At 48.5% G+C, this 7,171-nt stretch overlaps 2 pseudogenes; both read right to left on the reverse strand.

Moving 5' to 3' along the window:
- Positions 1 to 2,967: 2,967 nt before the first annotated feature.
- LOC127322013 (protein DEETIOLATED 2-like) lies at positions 2,968 to 3,684 on the reverse strand (annotated as a pseudogene).
- A 2,503-nt stretch (positions 3,685 to 6,187) lies between these two features.
- On the reverse strand, positions 6,188 to 6,904 carry LOC127322012 (protein DEETIOLATED 2-like; annotated as a pseudogene).
- Between the last annotated feature and the right edge of the window lie 267 nt (positions 6,905 to 7,171).

Genomic DNA, 7,171 nt, shown 5'->3' on the forward strand with positions numbered 1-7,171 from the left:
TTCCTGCTTCCAAGAAGAAGGAGACATTAGTATGTAATTAATTTGCGAATCGACCATATGTACGTATGGGAATGCAAGATATTCTGACCTTATTAGACAAGTTTTCAGCAATGTAACCCTCTTCTTCGTCAGCAACAATCTCTTCCTCCTCCGCATTGGCCATCTCTGCATCATCTAGCTCATAGTTAGGGTCCTTTGTTAACTTTACCTGTCGAGGTTTAGAGTTTTTGGTTTTGTATGGTTTATTTGCAGCACCAAAGACATAGGCATGCGCTGCTTGTATGATTTGATCCTTAGTTTAACTCTCATAGACATGTCCACTTTGCATTCTGGCAGCCATGCCAGCAACAGTATGTTCCATAGTTTTTGCCCTTAAGGCTAGGTATTTCTTGCTTTTGTCAGACCGAGCAGCAGCTTCCTCTGCCGTAATGTTATTAATATTAACTGTGATGTCAATATCTGGAACTTTGTGTGAAGTACCTGCATACAAATTGAAACATTGTAGTTAAATATGCAGTTTTAATTTGTATGACAATAGAATGAAAAACTACAGTGCTATACCTATCCATCTAGTTGTACATATGTTTGTTTAGTACATTCAGTAAAGGATCTAAAAATATCCAACACATTCTCCTGTCCGGATCTACGACTGAAGATGAAAACGACTTATGTAAAAATTGAGAAAAAGAGTTGTGTTGAATGTAGGCACAATATGTTGTACATTTAACTGACGAACCTGTCGAAAACGACTTATAAAAGTGAAGAAAATGAGAGACAGAGCTGCCTATCTAGTATGAAACTTCTTATAAAAGTGTGGATTTCAACTTCTTCCACTTTCCTGGTTCTCATATAATTGATCTATGGCATTTACAAAACGATGATCATGACTAACAGTACAAGGTGAATCGATGCATCTCTAAATTTACAAAACACACACATAATCTGTAGATCGATGTACCACATGCATCAGAAGGTAGGAACATTACATGGAATTGACCTGCGGCTTTTGCCTTTTTCTTAGGTGTAGGGTTAGGAGTGGTTTGCACGATCCCGCTTCGAAGTACTCCAGGCGCCATGTCGTCGACGATGAACTCGAGATCCGCCGCCTATCGGCACCGACGTCCTTGCGAGATCTTGTTTTGCGCCGTGGAGGGAAGAAGCGTAGATCGTGGTTGAGACGGTGGTGGAACTGAATTGCGGGATGGGTGGGCATGAGTATTTATATTTAGAGGCGGTGGGAGGAGATAATTACATGAGTGCTGTTTTTGGCGGGCCGTGAAAAGAAAAAGGGAGGGAACCCCAAATTTTTAGTCAATCTTTAGGAAGGAATATTTGTCCACGAAACGATCTCTGCATCAAAAAATTCAAATTCAAACTAAAGATATGGCTACCATTGGTGAAGCAAGTACCAAGCAGGATACTCGTAGAATTGGGAGCACATGCTGGTTCGATTTGGCATCACCACATTACCCCAAAAAAGTGTGTCTTATTTAAAACAACATTTGGCAAGCTCTTTGCAGGCTCTGGTCGACCTAGGTTTGACAAAGCACTTTAAATTTAAAAAAATGAAAAAGTGGTTGAATTGCTGTGAAACCCTGAGTTTTGGTCAATGTGTGGATAATAAGTTGGATAAAAATATCATGCATGGAAAAATGTGGAGAATATCATAGCACTAGAGGAAGTGATCGAGTGTGTAGTTCAACGGTCATGCCCGTCTACCCTAAACAGGCACCCGTGCACACCTTTTTGATCTATCTTCGTCCAAATGGTGTGAAATTTGGCACAGGGGTGCATCACCACATTGGTAATGATGAAACCAAGATATGTAGCCATTTTGGTTTGATGAACTCAAACCAACCTGAATTCACACTCAAACTCAAACCGGAGGCTACCAATTGTGAAGCAAGTACCAAGCACGATACTCTTAGAATTGGGAGCACATGCTGGTTCGATTTGGCATCACCACATTACGCCAGAAAAGTATGTGTTATTTAAAACAACATTTAGTAAGCTCTTTGTAGGCTCTGGTCGACCTAGGTTTGACAAAGAACTTTAAATTTAAAAAAATTTGAAAAGGAGGTTGAATTGCTGTGAAACCCTGAGTTTTGGTCAATGTGTGGATAATAAGTTGGATAAAAAATATCATGCATGGAAAAAATGTGGAGAATATCATAGCACTAGAGGAAGTGATCGAGTGTCTAGTTCAACGGTCATGCCCGTCTACCCTAAACAGGCACCCGTGCACACTATTTTGATCTATATTAGTCCAAATGGTGTGAAATTTGGCACAAGGGTGCATCACCACATTGGTAATGATGAAACCAAGATATGTAGCCATTCTGGTTTGATGAACTCAAACCAAACTGAATTCACCCTCAAACTCAAACCGGAGGCTACCATTTGTGAAGCAAGTACCAAGCAGGATACTCATAGAATTGGGAGCACATGATGGTTCGATTTGGCATCACCACATTACCCCAGAAAAGTGTGTGTTATTTAAAAGAACATTTGGCAAGCTCTTTGTAGGCTCTGTTCGACCTAGGTTTGCACTACTAGAAAACAGCTTATTAGTGACGCACCTATTTTGCTTATCAGTGGCGCACTAGTGGTGCGCCACTAATATCACGCCACTGCTAAGTTTTAGCAGTGGCGCACCACTGGTGCGCCATTGATATGACTCATAGCAGTGGCGCACCACAGGTAGCATTGACGTGCGCCACAGATACAACGTAGAGGTGCGCCACTAGGAACCTAAATGGTGCGCCACTACTAGTATGAGAAAAAAACAAAAAAAATATAAAGAATTGTGCACCGTACGGTGGCTCACGGTGCCTGCTGCTCGAACGATGCCCTCTCGGTTCAGCACGGTAAGAAAACTAAAATATACTCAACATTTATTACACTACCAAAAATACAACCATTCTGTAACTTTGCTACTAAATCCCAAAAAGAAAAACGAAAAAGCAATCAGGTCCCTGGTCTACAGGGACGGCGTAGGTCGGCTTCCCGCACGCGCATGTCGCCGGCGGAGGGATGCGTCGCCGGCCGCCGGTGGAGGAAGAGGAAGAAGCCCCAGGTGGCGGGCGACCACGCCACAAGGCAGTAGCCGAGCCACTCGACGATCTCTCCGAAGTAGTTGGGGCAGGTGACCGCGTCGAACCACCCGCCGCGGGGATCCTGTACCAGCCGCCGGCCTCCTTGAGCCTTGGGAGGTGCCTGTCGGCCGCGACGTTGACCCGCATCCCCTACGCGAACAGGGCCACCCCGGTGAGGCAGCGGGCGAGCGCGAAGGCGGATGCGGACGCGGGGCCGGCGGGGTGGAGGGAGCGTCCAGGAGTGGGCCTGCACGTAGACGTTGAGGATGTTGAACCCGAAGCCGGATGCGGCGATGAGGAAGGGGAAGGGCGCCGGCGCGCGGCGCAGGAGGCGGAGAGGGTGGAGGAAGGTGCGCTGAAGGTAGTCGAGCGCGAAGAGGGCTGGGGCCAGCGCGGCGAGCGGGGAGGCGGCGGTGGCGAGGTGGAGGGGGATGGGGGTGATGAGGGGCGGGAGGAGCCGGCCGGGCGCACGTGGGCCGGCAGATGGAGGCGGTGAGGCGCGGTGTCGCCGTGATGGGAGACGAAGTAGGCCCTTTTGACCGCGCTCCCGCCGGCCGCTGTGAGGCTTCTCCTCCGTGGGATTCCCCATCGGGAAGGGGCTTATGGGGAAGAAGGGGGAGTTATGAAATTATTGGAGAGAGAATGGTGGAGGCCAGGCCAAGCCATGTGCCGTGCAGGACTTGGAGAGAGATCGAGGAGGCGTGGTTGGGGCGTGCATGGTGGGGGCAGGTGGCGTGTGCGTGGTGGAGAGCATGGCGTGGGACTGCTACTGGGCCGGTGTGTGTAGCACAGTGGCGCACCACATGTACGTGCCCCACTGCTATTTGACGCAGCAGTGGCGCACATAGCCACTACTATCTCTAAACCTGATTTATAATCTAACCTCACACTTACCAATGGCGCACTATTTATAGGTGCGCCACTACTAGTTGAGATAGTAGTTGAGCACCTATATTAGGTGCGCCACTGCTAAATCTGGGGTGGGGTTGGATCAGGAAAAACAAATAGCAATGGCGCATGGTTGCTGTGGTGCGCCACTAGTATTTTTGTAGCAAGCAGCAGCACCTATTATTGGTGTGCCACTGCTATATAGCAGTGGAGCACCACTAGAGGGGTGCGCCACTACTAGTGATCTTACGGCTAGGCCTTTTTCTAGTAGTGTTGCAAAAGCACTTTAAATTTAAAAAAAATGAAAAAGTGGTTGAATTGTTGTGAAACCCTGAGTTTTGGTCAATGTGTGGATAATAAGTTGGATAAAAATATCATGCATGGAAAAATGTGGAGAATATCATAGCACTAGAGGAAGTGATCGAGTGTGTAGTTCAACGGTCATGCCCGTCTACCCTAAACAGGCACCCGTGCACACTATTTTGATCTATATTAGTCCAAATGGTGTGAAATTTGGCATAGGGGTGCATCACCACATTGGTAATGATGAAACCAAGATATGTAGCCATTTTGGTTTGATGAACTCAAACCAAACTGAATTCACCCTCAAACTCAAACCGGAGGCTACCAATTGTGAAGCAAGTACCAAGCACGATACTCATAGAATTGGGAGCACATGCTGGTTCGATTTGGCATCACTACATTACCCCAAAAAAGTGTGTGTTATTTAAAACAACATTTGGCAAGCTCTTTGTAGGCTCTGGTCGACCTAGGTTTGACAAAGCACTTTAAATTTTAAAAAAATGAAAAAGAGGTTGAATTAATGTGAAACCCTGAGTTTTGGTCAATGTGTGGATAATAAGTTGGATAAAAAAAATCATGCATGGAAAAAATGTGGAGAATATCATAGCACTAGAGGAAGTGATCGAGTGTGTAGTTCAACGGTCATACCCGTCTACCCTAAACAGGCACCCGTGCACACCTTTTTGATCTATCTTAGTCCAAATGGTGCGAAATTTGGCACAGGGGTGCATCACCACATTGGTAATGATGAAACCAAGATATGTAGCCATTTTGGTTTGATGAACTCAAACCAAACTGAATTCACCCTCAAACTCAAACCGGAGGCTATTTGTGAAGCAAGTACCAAGCATGATACTCATAGAATTGGGAGCACATGCTGGTTCGATTTGGCATCACCACATTACCCCAGAAAAGTGTGTGTTATTTAAAACAACATTTGGCAAGATCTTTGTAGGCTTTGGTCGACCTAGGTTTGACAAAGCACTTTAAATTTTTTTAAAAAATGAAAAAGTGGTTGAATTGCTGTGAAACCCTAAGTTTTGGTCAATGTATGGATAATAAGTTGGATAAAAAATATCATGCATGGAAAAATGTGGAGAATATCATAGCACTATAGGAAGTGATCGAGTGTGTAGTTCAACGGTCATGCCCGTCTACCCTAAACAGGCACCCGTGCACACTATTTTGATCTATATTAGTCCAAATGGTGTGAAATTTGGCATAGGGGTGCATCACCACATTGGTAATGATGAAACCAAGATATGTAGCCATTTTGGTTTGATGAACTCAAACCAAACTGAATTCACCCTCAAACTCAAACCGGAGGCTACCATTTGTGAAGCAAGTACCAAGCAGGATACTCATAGAATTGGGAGCACATGCTGGTTCGATTTGGCATCACCACATTACCCCAGAAAAGTGTGTGTTATTTAAAAGAACATTTGGCAAGCTCTTTGTAGGCTCTGTTCGACCTAGGTTTGCACTACTAGAAAATAGCTTATTAGTGACGCACCTATTTTGCTTATCAGTGGCGCACTAGTGGTGCGCCACTAATATCACGCCACTGCTAAGTTTTAGCAGTGGCGCACCACTGGTGCGCCATTGATATGACTCATAGCAGTGGCGCACCACAGGTAGCATTGACGTGCGCCACAGATACAACGTAGAGGTGCGCCACTAGGAACCTAAATGGTGCGCCACTAATAGTATGAGAAAAAAACAAAAAAAATATAAAGAATTGTGCACCGTACGGTGGCTCACGGTGCCTGCTGCTCGAACGATGCCCTCTCGGTTCAGCACGGTAAGAAAACTAAAATATACTCAACATTTATTACACTACCAAAAATACAACCATTCTGTAACTTTGCTACTAAATCCCAAAAAGAAAAATGAAAAAGCAATCAGGTCCCTGGTCTACAGGGACGGCGTAGGTCGGCTTCCCGCACGCGCATGTCGCCGGCGGAGGGATGCGTCGCCGGCCGCCGGTGGAGGAAGAGGAAGAAGCCCCAGGTGGCGGGCGACCACGCCACAAGGCAGTAGCCGAGCCACTCGACGATCTCTCCGAAGTAGTTGGGGCAGGTGACCGCGTCGAACCACCCGCCGCGGGGATCCTGTACCAGCCGCCGGCCTCCTTGAGCCTTGGGAGGTGCCTGTCGGCCGCGACGTTGACCCGCATCCCCTACGCGAACAGGGCCACCCCGGTGAGGCAGCGGGAGAGCGCGAAGGCGGATGCGGACGCGGGGCCGGCGGGGTGGAGGGAGCGTCCAGGAGTGGGCCTGCACGTAGACGTTGAGGATGTTGAACCCGAAGCCGGATGCGGCGATGAGGAAGGGGAAGGGCGCCGGCGCGCGGCGCAGGAGGCGGAGCGGGTGGAGGAAGGTGCGCTGAAGGTAGTCGAGCGCGAAGAGGGCTGGGGCCAGCGCGGCGAGCGGGGAGGCGGCGGTGGCGAGGTGGAGGGGGATGGGGGTGATGAGGGGCGGGAGGAGCCGGCCGGGCGCACGTGGGCCGGCAGATGGAGGCGGTGAGGCGCGGTGTCGCCGTGATGGGAGACGAAGTAGGCCCTTTTGACCGCGCTCCCGCCGGCCGCTATGAGGCTTCTCCTCCGTGGGATTCCCCATCGGGAAGGGGCTTATGGGGAAGAAGGGGGAGTTATGAAATTATTGGAGAGAGAATGGTGGAGGCCAGGCCAAGCCATGTGCCGTGCAGGACTTGGAGAGAGATCGAGGAGGCGTGGTTGGGGCGTGCGTGGTGGGGGCAGGTGGCGTGTGCGTGGTGGAGAGCGTGGCGTGGGACTGCTACTGGGCCGGTGTGTGTAGCACAGTGGCGCACCACATGTACGTGCCCCACTGCTATTTGACGCAGCAGTGGCGCACATAGCCACTACT

This window comes from Lolium perenne, chromosome 2 (assembly GCF_019359855.2).
Source record: "Lolium perenne isolate Kyuss_39 chromosome 2, Kyuss_2.0, whole genome shotgun sequence".
In the NCBI taxonomy this organism is placed as follows: Eukaryota; Viridiplantae; Streptophyta; class Magnoliopsida; order Poales; family Poaceae; genus Lolium; species Lolium perenne.